Here is a 27144-nt window from a genome sequence, read left to right on the forward strand (position 1 = left end):
GTGTTTTCTTCTGTCCTCCTACAGATCACTTGACCTCTGAGGTTCCATACTCTCTTGGTTTCCATCCAATGATTCTAAGCTACCTCTGTCTTCACAGTCTCTTCACTACTTGTGATGGCCTAAACTCTCTGCTCTTCTTGCTCTGTACCCTCTTTCTTGGTGTTCCAACCATATTTATGGCTCCAATATGCTACTACAGTATTGTTCAACCTGGTACTACAGGTCACCAGTGTCCCTTAAGGTTCTGCCAGCTGTCCCTTGAAAAGAGTGTTCCATGGTCAGCTAAGTTTGGGAAACTGTGCACACTCTATCACTCTTTTGGATATTACCATCAAGGTTAAAAACCCAAACTCTGAAGTCACCTTTCTGGGTTTGAATCCTGGCCTTGTACTAATTGCCACCGACAGTTTCTTAATTACCTAATTGTGCTATTCCCAGTTTCCTCATCTATAAAATGGGGAAAATTTCAGCACATACTGCATGCAGATATTGTGTGGAGAGGAACACCTGAGTTAATACATGTAAAGTGCCTGACACTGGTAAGCACTCAATAATATTACTACTAGTATATACAAATGTCTACAAGGTCCTGAATAGAAGAAATCAGTTTCATGTAACTCAATATTTCCCAAATTAATTCTCCCAGAGAACATAGAACATAACTTAGTTTGGAAAATCCACGTTGCTGAATCTCTGGTCTATCTCAACTCAGAACCCTCCAGGGAGATTTACCAGTCAATTGTACATAGGAACATCAACTTCAATACATCCAAACCCAAACGCATCATCTCCCTCCCAACTCTTTCCCTCCAGTAACACTCACTATGTAGTAAATGGCACCATCTTTTCTTCAGTTTCTTATATCAGCAATCCAAGGATTGGCCAAAATTACTTCTTCGCACGCACTGCTCACATCTGTCATTAACTTCTGCAAACTCTGCCACCTTCTTCATTTTCAAAGCTATCCCTGCCTCTCCATTCTTATCACTTCTTAACTGGATGATAGCAATGGCTTCCTAACTGGATGATAGCAATGGTTTCCTTGATTTCAGTCCAGCTTCTTGTAAGTTGTTTCCAGAATAATCATTTTTAAATGCCTAATTATGTATATCAGTCCTCTTCTCAAAAGGTTTCTCAGCCTTTCAGGTTAAATATTAAATTAAACTCTTTAGCCTGGTACAAAAAGCATTACTCTACCACATATGCTTCCTCCCTGCCCACCTATTGAGGGGTTCCCATATGTGTCATGCTATGTCATGCCTCTGTGTCTTTATACAGACTGCTACCTCTTCCTGGAATGTCCTCTGCACCCAGACAGCTCTTACTCATCCTCTAAGACCCTATGTGTTATGTCCTCTGGGAAGGCTCTCCTATCTCCCACTCCCAGACTGAGATATATGCTACTTATCTGGTACTTTTCGTGGTTGACCCCTTATGGCCCATTTCTCTCCAAATGATTAGTCTAAGCCAGTCATGGTAATTCCAGTCTCTTGGTCACATTTGGTTTTAAAACGGGCATATGGGCCAACTCTGAAAATAAAAATCGAAGGGGAAGAGGGGAGGGGGCCTGAGGGGATGGATTTTTGAGAAAGGTTTTTACTTCTAAGAAGATCATCGTGGAACGGTGCAGACTCCTCATCTCTTGACATTGTTGTAACTGAAAGAAACAGCAGAAACTGGCAGCCGTCCTATGGTGCTGACAGCAACCGCATGAGGGGAAGCTTGGCTGACTGAGAAGAGTGATGTAGAGATAAAATGAAACTGATTCTCAGCCCTGGAATCCTCTCTGACTCTGGACTTGTCTTGGATAATAAATCACCGTATTATTTAAACCAGTGCTAATTAGAATTCCTCATTACTTGCTGATGATGGCATCCTAACTGATGCAGCTGTCATACCGTCTTGTGGATCTCTTTATCTTCACAGTCAGTCATTACACTGTGCTGCAGATTTATTATGGGTTTTTCCATTAAAATTTTATCTCCTGAAAGGCAGGGACTTGAAATATCTACTAGAGAATTGTAGAAATCACTACATGTCATGGCAAACATTATATAATAGCAAAATGTTGGCAGAATTCCCACCAAAGTCAGGAACATTACAAAGAATTATCACCACACATCAGTATTGGCCCTAGATAATGCAATATGGTGAAGACAAAAAATAAGAAGTGTAAATATTGGAAGTAAGGCACAAAACTCTAGTTCCAGATAATAGAATTATCTACGTAGAAAAGAGATGAAAATGAAACAGGACAATTAATAAGAGTTTAAAAAGGTGTTGGAATGCAAGATCAACATATTAAAGCAAGTGGTTTACTGCATAGAGCAGAGACAATATAAAAAATGATAATGGAAAGTATCATTCAAAATAGCCAAACGCACAAATTAAAATAGCCATATATATCCAGGAATATCCATAACAAGAAGTCTGAAAAACTTGCATGAGGACAATGTTAAAATATAACAAAGTAGCATAAAAGAAAATCTCAATAAATAGAAAAACATAATATTGTTCCTGAATAGGGGGCCTTGATACATTGAAAATTCAGCTCTCCTCTCATTAATCTAAAATTTGATGCAATTTCAATAGAAATCCCAACACACTTTCAAAAAAGACAAATGGTAAATATACACATTAATAATCAAAAACCTCTGGATAATAAATCAGTGAGCACATCCAGACAATGGAATATTATTCAGTGCTAAGAAATGCCATGAAAAGCTATAGAGGAACCTTATATGCATATTATTAAGTGAAAGAAACCAGTCTGAAAAGACTGCATATTGTATGATTCCAACTAATTGACATTCTGAAAAAGGCAAAATTATGAATATCATAAAAAGACCAGTGGTTGCCAGGAATTAGGGGAAGAGAGAGAGAAATAGGTGGAACACAGAACTTTTAGGGAAGTCAAACTATTATGTATGATACCACAGGGGTAGATACATGCCATTAAACATTTGTCCAAACCCACAGAATGTACACCACCAAGGTGAACCCTAACACAAACTATCAACTTTGGATAGTCATGTCTCAATGCAGGCTCATCAAGTGTAACAAATGTACTTCTCTTGTGTGGGATGTTGATGATGGGGGAGGCTGAGCATGTGTGAGGGAAATTCCCCATATGTGGAAAATTTCTATGCCTTCCTTTTAATTTTACTGTGAACCTAAAAATCACTCTAAAAGTATAACTTCCCTTTAAAAAAAACCAATGCAGGAGAAACCTGACCTACCTGATATTAAAACTATACTGTACAGTAACAGAGCAGGAATAATAAAAGATATAATTCAGAACTATACCACTTAATATAATGGAAAATTCATTTATGAAAAAGTTTTGCGAAAAGTTGCTAACCAATTGTGGGGGGAGGGGGGAAGGTATATCCCTATACCATGTCATGCACGTGTAAAAATTCCTAAGAAGATAAAGGGTTAAACTAAAAAAAAATTAGATACCACATGAAATTGCCAATTTTGAAGGTCATAAGCAGTTATTATCAGCAATTTCATATAGTTCAAGTAAATGCATTAATTATGAAGAATAAAAACAGGAAACACTTTTATAATCTTGGCATGGGGAAAACTAACATAAAAAAAGAAATGAAACCTAAAATATACAAAAAGCAACTAGTTTGCACATATACCAGTTCTCTGTGCATATAAAAAGTGCCTGTGTCAGCCAGGCGCGGTGGCTCATGCCTGTAATCCCAGCACTATGGGAAGCCGAGATGGGTGGATCACGAAGTCAGGAGATAGGGACCTTCCTGGCTAACACGGTGAAACCCCGTCTCTACTAAAAATACAAAAAAATAGCTGGGCGTGGTGGCAGGCGCCTGTAATCCCAGCTACTTGGGAGGCTGAGGCAGGAGAATGGTGTGAACCTGGGAGGCAGAGCTTGCAGTGAGCCGAGATGGTGCCACTGCACTCCAGCCTGGGCGACAGAGCGAGACTCTGTCTAAAAAAAAAAACAAAAAAACAAAAAAACAAGTGCCTATGTCATAAAGTTAACATTAAATAAAAATTGAAAGCCAAGAACCAATTAGGAGAGAAAACATTAACATTTGTAAAATATAAAGGATTAATATTCACATTATAAAAGAAATACTACAATCTATAAGGAAAGGACAAAAACACAACAGAAATGTACTAAGTAAACAAATAGGCGGTTCTCCAAAGAAGAAATGAAAATACACAATTATTTGAAAAGATCCTCATCTTCACTGATAAAAAGGATATGCAAATTAAAACAATGAAATCTCGTTTTCCTTTCAACCATTTTGCAAAACTTTTAAGAAACTGGCCATATCAGGGTGAGTGATTATGTGGGGGAATAGACAAGCTCATACTCACCTTGTTAGTATTTGCTTTTAGAGGATAATCTGCCCATTTCCATTAAAAGTTACAATTCGTATATCCTTCAACCCAACAATTACACTTTGAAGCATCTATTAAAGAGAAATGCCTCTGTATACATATGCATTGCAGTACCATCTGTTACAGCCAAAAAACGAGCCATAACTATTTCCAACAATAATTTGGTAATTAAATAACTGAGTTATTATATCTTTATATTACCTAATATTATCCAGCCATTTCTAAAAAGGATGTATATTAATATGTATGGATATGGAAAGTCCTTCAAGTCATATGATAAAGTAAGAAAACTAATTCTGCAATACTATATCTTGAACAATCCCATTTATAAAAAAAAATCCTATATCCCATGTGGCAATATTCATAGATCAACTATTGGGAGTATTAACAGAAAGCATCTATATATTTGTTCTTTTAAAAAATCTTTTATATAAGAACACATCATGTATTACTTATGTCGTTATACAAATATAATCAATTTCATCACAATTCACTTAGAAGTCAGTTTCACACGTGTGCATGAGATATAGCCAATTGCAGACATTTCTCAGGTTGTATTTTGTTTTAATCAATTGGTAAAAACCACACTTACGCATATAGCCACAGTTTCTTTCTTGCTGTAAGCTCTAACTTTTTAAGTTTCTATTTCAATTCCTATTTCCCTCAAGCACCATAAAATAACAAAATATATTTACAATGAAAAGGAAATTGGCAGAAGGTCAGTTCCAATTCTTTGGCTGATATTTTGAGTAAAGCTCTGCCTTGAGGATAAAGTGGCGCTCTGCCTCACCCCAGCAAGCAAGCAGATCTGAGCTCAGACCCTTTCAACAATGAAAGCAGGGGGAGCGTGTTGTGATCATCCATTCTGCCTTCTCCCTAATCTTCTCACGTTACGGAACAATCTGGAGGTACACACCACCACTGCCTCCCTCTCCCTCCTGACTCACTGCTGACTAGGGTGTAATTTGTATTTATGACAACTTTATATCATTTGGAACACACCCTCCTGTTTCCCCTTTGCACTGGCTTGCTCACCCTCCTTCCCACTTGTCTCTGCTTTTCTTCCTTCCTCTCTTTCTTTTCATTCTTATCAAAAACATCTGACACCAAATTCACCCTGGGCTTCTCTCCACCAGCAGTGAGCAGGAAGCTGGAAGCCCGCACACTTCAGGCACAGGATGACAGCCCAGGGCACCACACATACCAGTGTTCCGAGCTGTGACCTTGGAGCCGAGTCTCAGCAGACGAACAAACACATTACTGTTGCAGTGGTTCACCATGTGCAATTGGAGGCTTCGTCGAGTCTGGATCTTGACCAAGCATTTTGCCATACTGGTTATTCCAATCCCCTTGGTCTCCTCGGCCTGTCATGGCCCAGGGCAGCCTTTCCCTAATAGTCCATTCTGTTTTAAAGGACCTAGGCGGGACCCACTGAATGAATCAAATGTCAGGTTCCTAATGCGGCCAACAGAAATAACTCATGAGGGATCAGCATTGGGAGGGGAGGAGGGAGGGGACGCTATTTTTAAACTCTCCACTCACTCCTCTAACAAACAATGAAAGATTATGCATCATCCTACTCTAGCCTTTCTAAACCTTCCAGACCAAAACAGAGGACCCTGTCCAAACGCCTCATGATTTCCTAAGAATCAAATGTCCCCAAAAGATGACAACTGGATAATTCCATAATGGAGAAATAACCCACTTTTTCTTCTAAAAATTGCTCCTCCAGCCTTTATTATATTCTAGAGCAGTACTGTCCAGTAAGATTATAACACAAGCCACTTCAAAGAGGGAAAAAAAGCATTTAAAAAGCAAAATAAATGTATTACAATTAATTTTAATAATGTGTTTTATTTGAAATCGAGATATTCAAATAGTATCTCAACATGTAATCATATCAAAATTTATTAATAATTAATCAACTCTTTTATTAATAAAGAGTTTGCATTCTTTTTTGGGACTAAGCCTTTGGAATTAGTGTGTGTTGCACACTGCACATGTATAGCACATCTCAATTCGAACCAGCCCCATTTCAAGTGTTCAGTAGCTACATATGGTTGCTGTCATGGTGAGCTCAGCTCTTTTCAAAGTGCTGAATTCCTCACATGCCTTATCTCCATCTCATAACAATGCTAATATTTTCTTCACTTTACAGATAAGGAAACAACAACTTAGAGAGAGTAACCGACCTGACCACAATCACGAAGTTAGTAAGTGGCAAAGCCATGATTTGAACCTAGGCTTCCAATGAATATCGGCTGACTAAAGTATTGTTTTAAATGCAGGTGCCATGCAACCACTACATCCTGACTTTTCATGAAAACGATGAGAAGGAAAACTTTTCCTCACACAATTTCAACACGCCTGCATACATTCTTCTACTTTAAATATCTGTCACCAAAAGATGATTTTCTAATAATCCTCTATGAAACAAAGGTTTATTCAGAGCAGGAATTGAAATTCCATGATGTTATGCATCAATATAAAATTGATTTAGCATTTCTGGAAAGCAAATTAGCAAAATATATGGAGTTTTATAGCTGTGGTATTCTTTGAACCAGAAATTCCACTTTTAAGAATTAACCCTGAGAAAATAATCAGAAATGCTGACAAAAATCTTTCGACAAAGATGTTCGTCAGACTATCATTTATTATAGCCAAAAATGTTTTTTAAGTCAACCTATATTTCCAGTGAGAAAATGGTTAAATACATGGATGAAATATTGCACAGACATTAAAATTCATGTTTAGAAGAATTTAATGATGTGAGAAAATGCTTGCAATATACTACTAAATGAAAAAAGCATCTTTATATCTTTATATAAATGGTGTGGCATCGACTGTGTAAAACTGCACACAGGAAAAATGTAAGACCAGACAGTAAATCCCAGAAGGGAAAAAGGGTGTTGCCAGCCATGCACTGCGGCTGAGGTGGGGCAGGCCACTTCCAGGGACCTCAATGGGCCTCCCACTCCCCTCTCCTGGGTGAGCAGCCTCCAGTGTGGCACAGGAGTTCCTACTCTCACAGGAGTTAGTTAATTTTCACCCCTGAAGCTTGAAAGGAAAACATCCCTAAAAGTTCTCAAAATCTTCAACCCTTTGCGATTCCCCCTGATAATATAATTCTGAGCAGAATCCCCAGGTATAAAACAGATAGACTGACGCAAAGGTGGGGCCCAGGACTAGTACCTACTACACCTCCCTCACTAGTCACCAACAGTGGTTCTTGAAGAACTACTAAAAATCTTCAGGACACTGAAGAACAAATCTGAAAATCACTGTTCACGATAAATCACTACTTTGCAGTAACACACGATGAATTTCATAGATTAACGGGGGCTCATTTGCGTGGCAGTAGGCCATGGCTCAATACTGAGGAAATCTCCCTTTGGCCTGTCTGAAGGGAATATAGATAAATCTTTATGTTTATCATCATGTTAAAACAGCATAGGACCTGACAGCTCACTTGAAACAAACAGACCTTCCAAAAACAAAAGAGAAAACAAGCAAAAAACCTGAAACAAAACTATCACCATATTTTATTTCTGTTCTTTTCTACCAGGATAGTTATTCTCCATAATTCTCAAGCTTAACATCTCACCATTGTTTCAAATGCTTCCTTCCTACCTTTCATTTTAAAAGTATTACTATCTTTGGGAGGCCGAGGCCGGCAGATCACTTGAGATCAGGAGTTCAAAACAAGCCTGACCAACATGGTGAAACGCCATCTCTATTAAAAATACAAAAAAATTAGCCAGGCATGGTGGGGGGCACCTGTAATCCCAGGTACTCGGGAGGCTGAGGCAGGAGAATTGCATAAACCCGGGAGGCGGATGTTGCAGCAAGCCGAGATCTCACCGCCGCACTCTAGCCTGGGAGACAGAGTGAGACTCTGTCTCAAAAAACAAAAGTATTATTATTATTTTACCATAAACAAACAAACAAAAGCATTATTATTATTTTAACTATAGCCAGTCATAATATTTAGCATTTCACGTTTTTCACTTTTCCCTCTCTTAAACCTGCTCTCACTCTTTATGCTACTTTTCAGAGATCATAAGTAGATTCCTTTACTGTTGATTTTTATGGATCTTCTCATTTCATGGAGAAAGATAAGCTAGCAAGACAAGCATTCTATATTGCCTCAGCCATTTCTCTCTACCTTGTCTGACTCTGCCCACAGTGGTGGCTACCTTTCAAGAGGAACAAGAAAAGAGAGGTGGGAATATGGAACCAAGCCAAAGATTCTGCAGGATCCTGCACAGTGAGCATTGTTCGGGCCACTGTGCTCAACTGAACAGTATCAGTAGCACAACATTCGGATGCCCTTGAATACTGTTCCTGTTTCAATTCATTTGTTTGTTTGAGAATTGGGAATGCATGTCCGGGCAGTGACAAGAGGCCAAAGAAAGCAGAAGATGTGTGAAGAGGAGAATCGATTTTCCATAATGAGATATCAGAAACACTGCTTGCTAAGTCAGCCTGAAACCAAAGAAGAAGAATGGCATTCAGTGATAAGAACTGTTCATGGGCCTGAATTCCATGGCTGCTCCTGCACAAACCACCGGACACAGATCCAGGGAAAGGGGACAGACTTGCCTCTGCTTTGTGAGTGGCTAGAAGTTACCGGACATCTCGGAGCCCTGGTGCCTTGACTGTAAAATGGAGACAACAACTCCTCTCATGGTTGTTATGACAAGGAAATGAGAGATACATATCAAGTGACTAACATAGAGCTAGTTCCTATGAACCAGAACTTACTAAGCAATTGTAGAAGGCAAGATTTAAAGCACAGACTTTGGAGCAGTCCTTGGGTTCCAATCCTGGCTGCATCATTTATCATCTCTGAGCCTCAGTTTCCACATCTGTAACAAGAGCTTTCATTTTACAGATGTAAAAGCAGTGTGTACCTCCAAGGGGGGTTGTGAGGATTAATCAAGTTAATACACATGGCATTCTCAGATCAGTGCCTTGCGCAGCAATTTACTCAATAAATGTTAGCAGTTTTTTTACAATACATGGTCATTTTTTTTTTTGGTCTCTTTTAACTGCTCAAGAGTAAGACCGTGAGGATTTTAAATAGCCTGGATTCTCTTCCTTCTGTCAACTATATGTCTTAACATACTATTATGAGTTACTCCTCCTCAATAGTAGCAGTATTGGTGGTTGTGAGGAGTTAACCCGGCCATGCCTATTACCTTGGGAAACCTACAGAAGCCTGCTGAATGCAATTTTCTATCTGTAAAATGGTGAGGATACTGGGTGTTTACATGACTGGGTTCCTGAGATGGAATTTAATAAATACTAACTATAATTATATCATCATCAATATCATGCAATTTATCTACATTAGTAACCAACAGACTTGACAAGTATAGTGGAGTCAGCCATTAGTTAAAATAGTTTGAGAGATTCACTGAAATTTTAGCTAACTGCTAGCTCCAAGTGGAAAGATAATAAAATAGTATTACATTCATTAAATGTTCTTTGTAATCAGGTTAGACATTAAGTATCCATTATAAAGAGTCCTTGGGACTAACACATACCTCAGAAGACTTTTTAAAGATTGTATTAATTTAATAAAATATATAAACAATAATTTTAATAATATATTTATGATAGGAGGGGTATATTCTTGGGTATACAGTAAAAAGAAAGGGAAGCTGTTCCCAACATCACTGAGAGACAGGACCACATGGTCAGGTAATCAACCATTTGTATAATTTAATTTCCTTGTTTGGAAAGTGAGACAACAGTATCTGTTCTATCCAATTCAAAGAAATGGTCATGAGTGTCAAATTATGATAACTTACATGAAAAAAACCCTGGAAACACATAGATGCTTTGGCATATTAGACACTGTTCCTCTTACGATTTCCCCTATCAGACTGAATGTTTCCTGCCTGTAAGCTGAGATCACTGCTCTCTGGGGCCCAGCATCACCTTGTAGAGTCAGGGGAAAGGTCAATAAAGATCCTCTGGAGAATACAGTTGCAGACAAAGTACAGTTCAAGCAGCACAGCTGGGCTTTCTTCAACACCACTGTTCTCAGTAGCTCTAAGACCTCCTTATCATGACTTACTTCCTTGTATTTTCCTGACTCTCTAACTTATTTATAAACGGAAAAGAGCACATCATTCAAAGCAGTTAGTTAACTTAGGTAAGGAAAGCCAACAAGCATGCTTGTGACTCAAGATAGTTGCTCTTGTTAAGTCACTGCTCCTATGTTATAAAGAATGCATACAGTTCCTCACCCCTCTCCAAGAAATTGACTGTAAGATTTATGCACAAAGTGTCAAAATTATCATACTCTGCTCCAATAGGATAACATTTAAATGCACTTTAAAATAAAATTAGAACAAAAATACAAAAAAGTCACTTCGTGTTTTTTGTTTTTTTTTTTTTTTTTTTTTTTTGAGACAGGGTCTTGCTCTGTCACCCAGGCTGGAGTTCAGTGGCCCATCCATAGCTCACTGCAGCCTCAACCTCCTGGGTTTCAGAGTGATCCTCCTGCCTCAGCCTGCCAAGCAGCTAGGACTGTAAGTACACGCCATCACATTTGGATAATTTTTTACATTTTTTTATAGAGATGGCATCTCACTAGGTTTCTCAGGCTGGTCTTGAACTCCTAGCCTCAGGGATCTTCCCACCTCAGCCTCCAAAAGCACTAAGGATTACAGGCATGAGCCATCATTTTTAATTTTTAAATGATTTTATCATTTTTTTATGATTTTATGATTTTTAAATGATTTTAAATCATTTTATCATTTTTAAATGATATAAGAAGCCTGATGCATTATAAATATGCACAGTACTTATTATGAGTTCTCAGTGGAAGCAAATTAGAACTCTGGATTTTGTGTTTTACTCTACAATACAGGACTTATATGTAATCTTAGGGCTTTGGGTCAGGACCAGAAGAGTCAGCTAGATTGAGTCCTCTCCCTTCAGTCATCTATCCCTTATTGAGCAGTCCCCAAGGGCAGGGCACCACTTAGGCTGGACATTTAAACTGACAGTTAGAAAGAGGTGTTTTAAGTACCCTGAGGAAGAAATGAACAGAGGAGAAAACTATTAATGCCATGTCATGTCAAGAGCCAAGAAATATGTCATAGAGGAGGAGCCACTCGAGAAATCAGTATCAATTTACCTGGTGCAGCAAGGAAAAGAAAAAAGAACAGCCAGAGCAAGAGAACCAGCACGAGAAGGAAGGAATTGGCACAGACAGGTGGTGCAGGAAGGAGAAGCTTTGTCTGAGAGAGAAGGATGAGAGGGTCCAGGTGGGACAAAAGGCCTTGCAGGGAACTAAGGCTGGAGAGGAGGGTGGAGGCCAGTGTGTGAGGAACCATTGGCCCCACTGTATGGGATTGGACTCTCCATGCAGTCAATGGCCAGGTTCTAGAAACTACTTCCAGCAAAGACTGTAGCAGGAGTTCAGGGGATGGGCTACAGGGAGATCAATAAGAAAGATGTTGCAATGTTCCAAGAAAGAGAAGAAGAGGAGATAGCAGGGAACAGGTGGTTAGGACTTCTTCTGAGATAGAATTCATAGGACTCTGGTGTCTCAGTAGACATGGAGTGTGGGGAAGGGTAACAAGGCAAGGGTGGCTTCCAGGCCTCTGGTTGGGACAGCTGTGTACACAGTGATTTCATCAACCAAGTCAGCAGGAGCAGGTTTGAGACTAGGTTTTGGAGAAAGAAGAAAGTCATGAGTGGAGTTGCAAACACATTAAGCTTGATGCGTTAAATGTGAGCTGTTACGTGCCCTCCAGGTGGAGGTGTCCAATAAGCAGCCGAAAGCACAGAGCAGTAGCATGGGACCGAGCTGTCGGCATGGAGGTCAGGATCACTTTACTCTGTGAAAACACTATGCCTGGGATTCCGACTTCCTTCTCTCCACTTCTCTGCCTTGTCTCTCTCCAAATACCAATGAAGAACAAAAACAGTATCTTGAAATACTGATCAATGAGCTTCTCCTTCCACCTGTGCTTACGAAATTCCTGAAGGCCTTCTAGTGGTCCCTAGCCTAGGCAGCAAAACTAGCCCACCCAAAAATAAAACAATGACCATGAATAGCTGATCACTAATTTCACAAGTCATTGCTCCAAGGCAGAAAGACCTCCTCCCCGATCTGCAGATGGGACAAAATAATCTGAAGGGAAAAGTGAGGAAGCCACAAGTAGAGGAGATGGTGAGGTAAGGGACCCCCAACCTCTAAGGATCAAGCACCATATACTGTGAACATCATTACGCAACAAGCCACCCATAGACTGTGCAGCAAGATAATTGTCTATCTCCTCTCTGATTTACCTACTATAAGAAACACCCTTACACTCAACAGCCCATGGTACGCTAAACCCTCATGAATAAAACTAGGGCCTGAATACCTATGGTTTACTCCAACTATAGGGGCGGGAGTAACATGAAGGGAAACCTTCCATAGCTGTCCATGGATTAAACCAGCTGAAAAGCTCCCATAGAGACCAGACAGGGAATTTCACAACTATAATGCGTTCTTCAGAAACATGCATGAGGAATTCTCTTGTAGTATAATTTAAATTATCTCAGCTTTGCACAGTGGCAGTATTGTAGCCAGTGAGGTTTATCCGAGGCGCAATTATTGGCTAATTAAACTATCTCACTGACCAAGGCTACCTATAACTCATATAAACAAAGTGTTTTTCCTTTATCTTGGTTGAACCTAGGGCTTAAGAATTCCTTGATGTTCCATGACTTGGATACATCAAGGCAATCTATTGATGGTAAACTTTTATCAGATGCCAATGTAGTCTCCCAAGATTTCCTGGAGGGGAAATGGATGACAACGCTGAACTTACTGACTCCAATTAGAACAGCCTGTTTTGGTTCCTGTGTAATACTCTCAAGAAAGAGTCTACTTCCTTTGTCCCCATACAGGATGAATTTGTTTCTCCATCACTTCTGCCTTATTATTTCACTCCCTCCAGACATAAGTCACAATTAAAGATAAAGCATTTTTCTCTGAGTAAAGGAAATTACATTATATTACATAAATAAATGAAGCTTTAATTTTGTTCTCCATATTTCTCAACAGCTTTGCAGATGGTATTAAGAAACAGGGCATCTGTGTCTCCCTGTGGAAAAACCCAGGCTCTTCTGGAACTGTGGGCTCCTTGTGTTGCTGTCATGTAATCAAGAAGCTAGAGGTAGCAGAACCCAATCCTTATACCCAAAACACTAGCCAAGGGCATCTTTCTGTCTTCCATCTAGCTATGACTCAAAAAGAGAAGAGCAAATGGTCACTACATGCAAAACAAGTTGCCAATCACCATAGGTTTTGTCTTTCAAATTATCAAATATATATATACATGCTGAGACAGAGTTTCACTCTTGTTGCCCAGGCTACAGTGCAATGGTGCAATTTCAGCTCACTGCAACCTCCACCTCCCAGGTTCAAGTGATTCTCATGCCTCAGCCTCCCAAGTAGCTGGGATTACAGGCGCCCGCCACCATGCATGGCTAATTTTTGCATTTTCAGTAGAGATGGGGTTTCACCATGTTAGTCAAGCTGGTCTCAAACTCCTGACCTCAGGTGATCCGCCCAAAAGTGCTGGGATTACAGGTGTGAGCCACCACACCCAGCCAAATTATCAAATATTTTTAAAAAGTGTTATATCCAGTTTTTGCAGGGCTACAATGAGAGATATTCTCATATACAGTTTGGTGGGATGTGTGGAGGAAAGACGGTAATAAATATTTTTGCATATTTATGTGGTAGAATATTGTATGTCCATTGAATCTAAAATTATAGAAGCATATTTAATGTAATGGGAAATATTCATGTTATGTTGTGAAATGAAAAAGCAGATTATAAAATAGCATCTCTAGTATATTTTTGTTAAAATTATGAAAATTGTCAGTAACACATAGATGGATTCTACACATTGATAACAGTTTTAGTATTAGGTGGTTTTTAATTTTTATTTGTGTTTTTGTATTTTCCAAATTTTCTACAATGACTATGGTATTTTTTTCAAGAGATGGAGTCTCACTCTGATGCCCAGCCTGAAGTGTAATGGCATGATCACGGCTTACTGTAGCCTCAAATTCCCAGGCTCAAGTGATCCTTCCACCTCAGCCTCTTGAGTAGCTGGGCCTACGGGCACATGCCATTACCCTTGGAAATTTTATTTTTGGTAGAGACAGAGTTTTGCCATGTTGCCCAGGCTGGTCTCAAACTCCTGAGCTCAAGTGATACTCCTGCCTCGGCCTCCCAAAGTGCTAGGAGTATAGGCATGAGCCATCACACTTGGTCTAGTATTGCTTTTGATTGCACACTAAAAAACATAACAAGAGAGCATGCTTGACTTCTGGCAAACCCTAATCCCAGGAGAATATTCTACTTGTATGCTTTCTTTTATATAAATAAATGCTGTCCTGGTTGTATTTAGAATCCATACATTCATTCATTCATTTGTTCATTAATTCAGCAAATATTAGTTTAGCTCTTACTTTGTACCGGAACATCCCTAAATGCTGGGAACAGTGAGGGAAACAAGGTAAAGTCCTTGCTCTTTTGGAGCTGGTGTTTTAGCTAGGGAAGGCAGTCAACAAACAGGAAGACAATCAAACAAGTGAGACAGTGTTTGATAGCGTCAGGTGCTCTGAAGAAAATAAAACAGGGTGATAGCATGAGAGGGAGCAAACAGGTAGATTGGAGGAATTACACAGAATTAGGCACCGAGGGAAGACCTTCCAAGGAGCTGAAATTTGAGCTAAAACTTAAAGAAAAGAAATAGCCATACAAAGACCGGAGAGAAGACCCTCCTGGGTGGGGGAAACAGCTCTTGCAAAGGTCCTTGGGATTGCCCTGAGCTCGGCCTATTCAAGGGATAATGGGAAACAGTCTGAGGGGTGGGCAGGAGGCAAAGCACGCAGGGCTTCATAGGCCAGGGGAAGGAGCTGAGATTTCAACATAACTAGATCTGAGCTCCACTTACCAAAATAATCCCTTGGCTACTGTATGGAAAATCTGGATGAAGGAGGAGTGAATAGGAGTGAAAGCAGAGAACCCCTCAGGCGATAACTGCACATCCAGTAGACAGAGATGAGGGGCTGCACATGGCTTGGGTGGCCATGGAAATACATTTGGGTTATACTGAAAAGGTTAGGATTTTGCAGATGGATTTGACAATTCAATGCCTTATGACCACTGGGCAATGGGAGAAATTTGACGGTAAAGGCAAGCATTTACAAGTCTGACTCTACTAAGAGCCTGTTCTGGAAACAGAACATGGCCCCAGGGGACATAAGACGTGAAGGATGACCCATGTGGACTGTCAATCAGCAAGCAGGGGCACATCTCCAGCCACAGGGTCAGTGTCAGAAGCACGGTCTAGCCCCAGAGACAAGGGCCGTCAAGGTCCTGGGGGAGCAGAGTGCTGGGGGTGGGGGCGGGGACCAGGGCAGGGACTCCGGAAAGGGAAGAAGGCGGGCATGAGAGCCAGAGAGCAGGACAGAGCAACAGAGATAGCAAACTAAGGGCCCATCCAAAGGGCTGGGCTTGGGCTTCTCAGTTCCCTCCCCAGTAAGGGTACAATTGGTCCTAGAGCTGGGGTGGGGCCAAGCCTGTATTTAGGGGCCAATTTGTTCAGCTAGGCCAAGGTGCTAGGCAGGTACTGAGAAGGCCACAGATAACAAAGGATGCTCTATTTTTTAAATATGGATAACCCTTTCCTTAATAACAAAATTTCCCGCCTGTGTTCCGATTATCAAGTGAGTCATTCTGAAAACCTTGGCTCTTTCACCCAAAGCATCTGCCCATTATCACATTTCTAATGTTGAAGTGGAGATATGAGGATTTTAAAAGTTCCCAACTGGATGCCTCTAAAGGAAGTGAGGGCTCTTTCAACTAAGAAACACTCATTTTATATTACCTTTTAAGCTAGCTGTTATTAATTTTCAATTTTATGCTAGAAATTTGCAACTCACAAAAAGAAAGGGAAAAAGTTAAACCCTGCTTTTAAATATCATTGTTCCCCATTTTTCATGTCTCAGTTACCACATTTAAAAAGAAGATGGCACTATTTGACCAAGGAATCTCATTACTGGGTATATACCCAAAGGAATATAAATCATTCTATTATAAAGATACAGGCAAGTGTGTGTTCATTGCAGCACTATTCACAATAGCAAAAAATCAACCCAAATCCCCATCAATGAGAGACTGGATTAAAAAAAGTGGTACATATATACCATGGAATACTATGCAGCCATAAAAAAGAACAAGATCATGTCCTTTGGAGGGACATGGAGGGAGCTGGAAGCCATTAGCTTCAGAAAACTAACATGGGAACAGAAAACTCCACACCAAATGTTCTCACTTGTAAGTGGGAGCTGAACAATGAGAACACATGGACACAGAGAGGGGAACAACACACACTGGGGCCTGTCAGCAGGGGGTCGGGGGAGGGAGAGCATCAGGATAAATAGCTAATGTATGTAAGGCTTAATACCTAGGTGAGGTAATAAGGTGATAGGTGCAGCAAAGCACCATGGCACACGTTTACCTATGTAACAAACATGCACGTTCTGTACATGTATCCTGGAACTTTAAATTAAAATTTTCTAAAAAAGTAAAATAAAACTGTCTTTCACAGAATAAAAAGCAAGAAAGAAGATGGCTATAACTTTTGCTTTCAAAAGCAATGACCAATGATCTAAAACCATGTAAATAAGAACAGCAGCAATCTGGAGAAAGAATTATTAAAGAACAATCAGAGTGGAGAAGAAACTCAGAAATAATCTCATCGTGTGTTACAGAAGAGAAAATAAGATCTAGGTCATATCAATGTCCAGCATGTGCCAGATAAGAAGTAAATGTTAATCAAGTGAACAAATGAATGAACAAAGCTTGGCCCTCTCATTCTCTGTCCAATGGTCTTCCCGCCACCAGAGAATCCCCATTAATATTGTATTCGGTGTCCACTGAAGTGCAGTCCAGCACTTGTGTATATTGGGGACTTAGGGGGTCACCATACGATGCTTAAATGAGAGTGACACAGCACCTACCCAATAGCTTGGCAAAAGCCCTGACTGTGTTTGGGTGACTCACCCTGGTTTACCGGAGTGATAGACAAAAAGCATGTAAAATGGCATGTCACCACCGTAACTAGAGCAGACAGTTCTCACATCTATTTTGGAATCTAGGGCTTTGGCATGAACAGAGATTTCAGAGTTTCAAAAACATATCACCCCCACCCCTTTTCATTTTGGTAGACTCATCTTCAAAATCTAGAGCAGCTGTTTCCAAATCTTCTTTTGGGGAAAAAATGTTTGTACATACAAATAACTGCATATTTATTTATAAATTAGATACATGTATATCTGTCATTGTATATCTGCACATTATAAAACCTATACAATAGAAATTTTATGAAGAAGTGATAAAAATAAAATATCAGTAGAAGTCTGAATAATTTCTTCCTCCACCCCAGTGGATCATTGTATGTACCCTGCTCTGGAAGCCACAGCTCTAGGACCTCCAATTCGCCATCTGCCAAACCAGAAATGACACTGCACTCCTCTGTTTACGGCATTGAGCGTACACTCCCAAGACTCAGCCTTGAGCCAGCTGACCAGAGCCTCTTCTCTGAACCTTGCCTGCATCGCCTCAGATCTATTATAAAGAGTCCACCTAAAAGAATGGTAACCAGCACACACTGCCCAACACTTTCTCTCATTTAAGTGGCACTGGACCTTAAGAGAAGGGAGGAGACGGAGGGAGAGGCTCTGAGATCCTGTCTCAATTTAAGCTTGGGGATTGCAAAGAACATCTACTTAACACTCACTACCAACCCACTGACAAAAATGCAAGAAAATAGAACCCCATGCATCTAAAACTCAGAAAATTCTAGCTTCTGCTTTCCAGCAACAATAGGTTTAGTAATATTTTCACCTTTCCTCTTCTGTGGTTTCTTAGGGAAGTGGTGAGAGTGTTTATTTATCTAAGTCCCAAGCAAAATGTCTTCCCCTCCGCAGACCACACTCTGGCTGTCACAGCTGGTCACACAACACTCTCCTCTGGCTCAAATCCCAGCCCTCAAGGACTATGACTAGACTACTTCCTAGGACACTTGACTGACTTATTTTTTCACCCTAGCCAAGTCCTTTGAAGCAATTAATTATTATTAAGTGGGGTAGCAAAATGCTCACCTGAACAGGAGGAATGATTTGGGAAGCTCTGCTACTGAATTGCTTCCACAAAGACAGCCACTCAACACAGACTGTAAGCAAATGAGTAATTAGAACTAGCCCTGGAGTGAGTCATTCCTTATTTAATGAATTCAACTTTAAAATCAGAACATGATTCCCAGAAGGGAGCGAGCTTCCTGTGGGAAGTCTGTTTCCCCTGCAGCCTGGCTCTACTAAGAATTCTGTTTGCTGCAACACACTCGGTCCCCAGCCTTCTCACCACTCCTTCTAGGGTGATGGAAGTCTCTGAGGAGTCAGCAGGTCCTGGCATGCTGTGCTGGAAAACCAAAGCCTTGCACCCTGTCCTGTATACACACGAGCTCTTCTCATTGAACCACAGAGATCACTCATACTTAAATAAAATATGTTGTCTCTTTTGATCATTCATTTGCTATAATTGAAAAATAGATGTAGTTCCTTAGTTACCCATTCTGTTTCAGCAAGAAGGAGTTGAGCCATTTTAGCTGTCTTCAACGTCATCTAAGATAGCTGGGCCAGGAATCTGAGTATAAGGATGTAATCCCAGCTTTCCAGAATACTTACCCAACCATGTAACATTGGGCAAATTTTCTCACCTCTCTAGGCTTTCCCATTTGTAGAAGAATCCTGAGGGCATGTGCTAGATCAGAGGCCAGCAAACATTTTCTATGAAGGCTTAGATTGTACATTTTAAGCTTAGCTGGCAAAATTTTAAAACTTAAAAGTTGAAGGTGGTTCAAAAGAGGCAAAATGGAGGATATTATATAGGTACTTTTATCATCATCTAAAACGTAACTGTTCACTTGAAGGCCAGAAATAAATGGTGCTGGGCCCACCACAGGCTATATGTTGCTAACACTTGTGCAAGACCTTCCTCAACATTTCCTTTAACTCTCAAAAGCTATGAAAACTATTCCTGTCCCCAAGTTCCCATTCTCATAGTAAAAAGACCTCAAGCCACAGTCTTGGATTTTTTTTTTTTTACCTTGACATTCAGCAAGAGAATCAGAGTTAAGAGCTAGAAAGCATTTGAGTGGTGCTCAAATCCAATCTTCTTGTTTTGTGGATGAGGAAAATGAAGCTCTGAAAGGTGGATAGTCTTGTCTGTGGTCACCTGGCTGCTTGGCAGAGGAGCCAACACCAGGTTGCATCTGAGACATTAATGCAGAAAGACAGGAGCCACCTGAACCACTGTTATGCTTCCACTGCGGAATGCTGTATTTCATAAAATGAACTATTTGTGGAGAATTAGCCAACTACAAAATTGAAATGATGCACACTATTGGTGTCTTAAGATGTAAAATACAAAATGTTTGCAAGATAAGGTGCACTGAGTTTGCATCAGGAACAAGGCATTGAGCTTCCTTACAACACAGTAAACACTCAAAATTTCAAAGTCCCCTTTCAAGTGATATAAACTTCTCACGAGTACTTAAGTTGTCAGTAAATACAAAAAAAAAAAAAGAAAAAGAAAAAACCGAGAGTTCTAAAGATGAGAATAGCTCCAAAGAAAAACACAAAAGAAAAGCTAAAAAGCTTTTGAAAAGACTGCAAAATAGGAATCTGCAGAGCGTGCTCGGGACTTTATGTTCTCAAGCTGTTCTTGGCATCTCCTACCCTAGAGGAGTTGCCGACCCAAACTGTGGTGCTGTCTTCAAGAATCCAATAGGTGTTGGCCGGGCACGGTGGCTCACGCCTGTAATCCCAGCACTTTGGGAGGCCAAGGCGGGTGGATCATGAGGTCAGGAGATCGAGACCATCCTGGCTAACATGGTGAAACCCCGTCTCTACAAAAAATACAAAAAAATTAGCTGGGCGTGGTGGCGGGTGCCTGTAATCCCAGCTACTCAGGAGGCTGAGGCAGGAGAATGGTGTGAACCCGGGAGGCAGAGCTTGCAGTGAGCCGAGATCGCACCACTGCACTACAGCCTGGGTGACAGAGCGAGACTCCATCTCAAAATAATAATAATAATAATAATAATAATAATAATAATAATAATCCAATAGGTGTGATAATTCTGTTTATTTTGCTAATCCAATACTGCAATTATAAACAAAAACAGGAGCTGCCTTCTGTTCTGTGGAGGCATCCTAGCTCCTGCAGAAGCAACTCCAGCTACCATGTGCTTATCAGCAGCTGGAGACTATAGATGCCATTAAATGAGAATGTTCAGGATAGTCCAAGCGTGTGCAATGCGAAAATGATGCTTAAAACAGCACTTTTTATGAGTTCCTTCTAATTTAGGACATTTAACCCATTTGTCTGTATTTGTGTTAAATATGTTCCCAATTCATTGTTTGATCTCCAGTTCAATTTCTGATGTGTTTTCATGCACTAGTGTTTTCCACATTAAATAAACAAAGCAGGAATTTTAAGAATTTAGTATATTGGATAACCGCAACTGCATTAAAATGCATAGGGAAGAAATTGCTAATGCATTAACACTGATTTCCTCTACGAGGGGGCAAGCTAGGATGTTATTTTTTTTTTTTGCTCATTTATGCTTTTTTGTGATTTCTGAATTTTTTAGACGATGATGTACTAACTTTATAATGAAAAATAAAGCCAACAGCAATCACAAAACCCTGTGGTAGGGACAAGTCTAATTAGAACTGGGGTTGGTCATCACCAGATAGCAGGAACCATAAGGGGAAAGGTGATTCCACAGGATTCGTAAACAGCTTCTGCTGTTTCATGGGACGTAACACAAAAGAAATTTCAAAAACACCACTGCAGCCCAGGCACGGTGGTTCACTCCTGTAATCCCAGCACTTTGGGAGGCCGAGGCAGGCAGATCACAAGGTGAAGAGATCAAGACCAACCTGGCCAACGTGGTGAAACCCCATCTCTACCAAAAATACAAAAATTAGCTGGGCATGGTGGCATGTGCCTGTAGACCCAGCTACTTGGGAGGCTGAGGCAGGAGAATTGCTTGAACCCAGAAGGCAGAGGTTGCAGTGAGCTGAGATCGTGCCACTGCACTCCAGCCTGGCAACAGAGCAACACTCCGTCTCAAAACAAACAAACAAACAAACAAAACGCAGTGTATCACTGCTAATGCATCTGTCCTGACACATCTGAGCCAAAGGGAAGAAATGGCTTAGCATCTGGGGGAAAACGGTGGGAAGAAAGACACCGAAGCCGTGAGAAAAGGGTAAATTTGTCTGAGCCATGACCATGGAACTACAGAAAGGGAGAAAAGAGGGAGGAGAATGTTCATGTCAGACAGGCAGGGAGGAAGACCAAACCCGGCAGAGGGTAAGATAAGGAACTCACCATGGTATAACCACAGCAGCCTTGGGCTGTCAGAGACTTCACCAGTGACAGATCGGAGCAACTGTGTAGTGCATGAAAGGCATACGCATAGACAATGCAGCAGCCCCACCAGTCACCTGTTACGTGTTCGGGTGGAGGGTGGGTGGGACCAAGAGTATGGCATGCCTGATGGATGAGGACAATACTCTTTTTACATGCACAAAATGCCTTTGCATGTTCACACACAGACTTTCTAGAATTTCAATGAAACCACCTTAAGCCATCTATGGTTAGGGCAAGACACTGTAAGCAACCCTTTGAATACCCCTGCCTCTGCCTTCCACACACACTTGCCATCACATGCACAACACATACATGCATTCACATATACACTCGGCACAAACACACGCAAACACATACACAAACATTTACAGGGATGGTGCTAAAGGGTGGCTTGTGAGAGTTAGTTTTACCATTCTCTTAATTTCCATCTATTCTTCAATAAAGATACTTTCTCGATCATATGCAAAAGCAGCTTCACATGACCCTTTAATCTAACACCCATTGCCATCCCCAAGACCCTCCTTTATAAAAATTCTGGTGTCTCCACTTGCCAGTAAGGGGAAAACAAACATTTTCAACTCTTATTTATTATAGTTGTACCTACCAAGCATGGCTTTTCTACCATGTTTATGCCAGCCTGCACCACTGCTATGGCAGACACGAGTGATCTTCATTGTGTGTCTGTAATTGCCAGTTACCAAGTCTCACATGATTAATTTCACTCCCCTTCTCTACTACAATCCAGCATTCTTCCATAATGAGAACATATACTCTACCGATAAAACGCAGAAGCTCGGTGCTATCTCCACTATGGGGAACCTGCTCCATTTTGCATGTGAATTTATTCAGATTAATGACTCCTTAAAATGTCATTTTCACCTAGAACAATTCCCACTGTAATTTTTTTCTTCTCCAGAAATTCTCATAAGCTCTAAGTGGCACTCTTCAAATGGTTCGCCATTCTCATCTGAAGTTTTCCACAGCACTAGTTCTCTCAGATCCTGTAACCAAGCAACTTTTGGGTGGGCTTTGAAAACGTTCCCGTTGCCCAGTGGTGCCTAGGAACTGATTTTGTTTTTTCTCCACCCTGACACAGCCAACTTGAGACCTAATCCTCCAGCTGTCATATGGCTGAATGAGATCACACGTTTTCCCAGAACACCACTGCATTAATCTGGGCAATAATACTCTGCCCAGCTGTCTTTGAGAAACTTGAAAAAAATGGAAAAAGCTTGTCTGATAAATGGGTGGTCATGACCCCAGAGGGCCATGGCAGTGGCAGAGATGTCCCCACTAATCACACTATTTAAGACAAGGTGACAGGACATTCCCATGACTTCACAGAAATAGAGATTCCATAAGTTAAGACTTTCTTCTCCCAATCTGATTTTTAAAAAATTTTTAATTAGGGAAACACTTTTTTTTTTTTTTTTTGAGACAGAGTTTTGCTCTTGTTGCCCAGGCTGGAGTGCAATGGCATGATCTCAGCTCACTGCAACCTCCACCTCCCAGGTTCAAGCAATTTTCCTGCTTCAGCCTCCCAAGTAGCTGGGATTACAGGCATGTCCCACCACGCCCAGCTAATTTTGTATTTTTAGTAAAGACGGGGTTTCACCATGTTGGTCAGGCTAGTCTCGAACTCCTGACCTCAGGTGATCCACCCACCTCAGCCTTTGAAAGTGCTGGGATTACAGGTGTGAGCCACTGCACCCAGCCATTAGACAACACTTTTAACAGGGCTCAACCTGCTGATCTTGACCCGTTTACAAATCTAGTTCCAAAATATGTGATTTGAAACCCCCAGACAAGAATCTGAACCAGTATATCCAGACGGGGAACAGTGATAACAAAGGTAAGTGGTGACGTTGAGTCTCCACCACTCTGTTTGAAGCTCTGAGAAGCAACAGTATTATGTAACTCTCTCAATGGCTCCAACAACTCAACGAAATCATGCTGGCCATGGACACCCTGTGTGATGCTGACACACCACTGAAACATTCCTGGGTCTCTGTAGTCTCATCTTTAACATAAAGAGGTTGAAGTGTTTTCAACTCAATGTCTCTGAGACAAGAGCAGGACCCAGACGGTAGGAGTCCACACGCTATGTCCCTACCATGTAACCAGCGACCCTGTCTCCACAACTCTGCCTCTTACTATGCCTTGTATGCACTGCCTCCTCTCTAGTTGCATTCTCTCTGCCTGCTTCAGCCCTTGCCTATCTATTCCCTGGGCTCCTCCAGTGGTTCCTGTATAGTCTGTGCCTCCAACCCAGTGGTTTCTAACTAGAGAACTATTTTGCTTCCCCGGGGAAATTCGGCAGTATCTGGAGACATTTTTCGTTGTCAAGACCGGTGGGGTCCCTCTGGCATCTACTGGGTAGAATCCTACAGTGCACAGGAATCCCACAAAAAGAACTGTCTAGCTCAAGAGGTCAGTGGCTCTAAGGTTGAAAAACTCTGCTCCAGCCATATCCTCCTCTAATCCATTCTCTACACATCACCAGAGTGATATAAAATACAACTCCCATGCCATTGATATCATTCCCATACCTGAAATCCCTCAATGCCTCCCAGCTGCTCTCAGGTTAAAGTCTAAATTCTCCTGCAAGTCACACGAGGCCCATAATCTGGCCCTCTCCTACCTTTCTACCTCACCTTCACCATCCCCCAGAACGCTCTTCCCTGAAACCACACTCACACCTCATGCAGGTGAAACAGACCACTCCATTACCCAATTTCCTGTCCATCTCTCCCATTTATTCCTTAGCCCACTGATTTTATGTCAGACACTCCAATGGGACTAAAAAGGAACAAATGCCCTCAAGGCAGCTCAAGGCACTGATATCCAGTGGGGCACACAGAAAAGTGGGCACACAATTCAATCAGCAGAGGCAGAACTTTGTCATTGCCTCTGTGATCCCACTGCCGTCTCCCCAGTGGGCTGTGAGCCTCCAGAAGAGAGAGCATCTTCATGTCTTCATCTGTATAGTCCACAAGAACTTGGACATGGTAAGTGTGGTCTACAGGGTGTACAACTTGTATTTGTCACAATTGTTACATTAAGGAATGAATGAATTCCTAGCCCCTTTAAGTTTGGCTCTAGCACGGAAATAAAAAGAAATGAAATATTAAAATATAGAGATGAAACAAAATTCTTCATAGTGCATGCACTCAAAAGCCCAGAAACAAGGCCCATTCACAAAGATGAAAACATCTTCTTTGTTTAGAGCTCTAATCTGTCTCTCTTCTCTTTATAAATCTGACAAGTGTAAATCTATATAATAGGCATCTATCTAATGAAATGCCTGAATCCCACTGCTTGACACTCAAAGACAAGAGCCATGGAACAGAATTTGACTAGTAACAGAGGTACAATGGTATCCAGAACACAGAGCTATGTCTCCAGTGGATATCATACTTTGAATTTTGTGGTACCTAAGATAATTTTGCTCTTACTCTAAATTGAGAGAATCACTGTATTTATTGAAAAATTAACAATATTGTTGTTTCTACTTCTCTTGCTTTTTAATTGAGTCTGTATCTTGAAAGTTGTTATGACTTGTCTGAACTTTAAAACCCACAAAGATGTTCTGTCAGGGGACAAATCTCCTGGAGAAAATAATTTGATTAGATATTGATAGAGCTACTATGGAATTTTGAAGAGAGAGATCTATCAGTTTGACTTTACAGCTGGTAAAATAATTTAAGATGATTCTTTAAAACAACTGGGAAAATTGAAAAGGTAGCTTATGCATTCCTATCCTGTCATGAGATTCTTTAAATTCTTTTGCAGTTAATTATAATGGTTTGTCTATTGTCCATACAGTTGCTATATCAAAAACACACCTAGTATTTAGCTAGTATTTTTCATCTCTATAACCTCATTATAGAAAATGGAGCAAAACAGATGTCCCTAACTGAATGGGATGAAGAGTATGGAGAAAAGTTTGACCAGGTTCCCTTTCACATCTTGGCAGATCACAAGGCAGCAGGCCTAGGCTTCCATATTCCCCATAATAATCATTCAACCCATCTGGGCCTCCAAATTGCATTCCCATCTAAGCTTCTATCTTTGCAGACAAGGTACAGTCACAATTCCAGTTGTGAGATGTCCCTTCTCTTTTCTTCTCTATTAGCCACACCCTCCTTCATTTAAACTTGGGATAATCATGACCTTCAGAAAAAACGATTTTCACTCAAAGCAATATTCCAAGCATATAGGAAGAAACTCAGAAAACCCTTAGTGATCAGAAATTAAAACTGCTTTTCTTTCATTTGCAAAACACACAAAAGCAGATAATCTGCTGAAAAACACAGACAAGCAACATGGACCCAGAGGCCCTTAGGCTAAGGAAATTAATTTGGCATGGAACTTACAGAGTTCATTGTTAAGACAGATAACAAAAGCCATTTATAACAAGAGTGTTCTCATTATCATCATCTCTTGTAGCCCAGTTGAAGACAAGTAGTGTCTTCTAGGATCCCATCTTTCATACTTTGCACACTTTTCCTCCACCCATAGAATTTTGGGCATCCAGTTGCCCAGTTCTCCTTCTAACCATCAAAGCTGCCTTTCAGGAAAAGATTTACTAGAATTTTTTATATGTCACTGCAAATTGGTTCCTGCTACCTATCTGAAGGGTATCTGCTTTCCAAGCCATACCCTTATTATAGACTAAAAAGTTTTCTCCTGTGAAATAAATTCTTGACTTGAAGCTGGAGGTGAAGGTGATCTTTTGGGGACAGAGTGATCTGCCCTCTTGAAACTGCCCAGTATCCAGATTTTCAACGATGAAACCAGAATCACAAAGTTAAGAAAAAGCATGTTTGTATTCAAAGGTTCCGATAAGTTTATTTTGTGTGCATTTGTTTTCAATTTAATTAATTTCATCAACTTAATTTAAACAAATCTTTGAAATTAATAAAATGTGAGATGTCTGCAGGTGTTTGTGGCGAGCATTGTGGTGAGATTCTTCCCTGAAGTGAGAGTCCTTAAAAACAAAGATGCCTAGAAACACACATATTATTATTATCTTTAAAAATATAACAATGTGGGGGTGGCAGTGGGCACTTCACTTTTTTTAGCTTGTATCAAAACTGCTGGACAATGTAAATGAAGGATCAAGAACAAGAAGCCTGGTGGGAATAAATAGGATGACGAGTGTACAGATACTTGTGGAGAACTCTTTACTGCCACCAATTTAATTGTGATTACAGTGGCAGACATCACCA

The 27144-nt window shown here is 40.6% G+C and overlaps 1 protein-coding gene and 1 pseudogene across 4 annotated transcripts in view; one reads left to right on the top strand and one right to left on the bottom strand.

Annotated features, from left to right (window-relative positions):
- FRMD3 (FERM domain containing 3) overlaps positions 1–27144 on the bottom strand; it is a 296450-nt gene that overhangs the window by 18444 nt on the left and 250862 nt on the right. The gene's annotated exons all lie outside the window — the stretch shown is intronic.
- On the top strand, positions 12950–13032 carry LOC116476099 (U4 spliceosomal RNA; annotated as a pseudogene).

The sequence above is a fragment of the Hylobates moloch genome, unplaced genomic scaffold (assembly GCF_009828535.3).
Source record: "Hylobates moloch isolate HMO894 unplaced genomic scaffold, HMol_V3 SCAFFOLD_10, whole genome shotgun sequence".
Classification (NCBI taxonomy): domain Eukaryota; kingdom Metazoa; phylum Chordata; class Mammalia; order Primates; family Hylobatidae; genus Hylobates; species Hylobates moloch.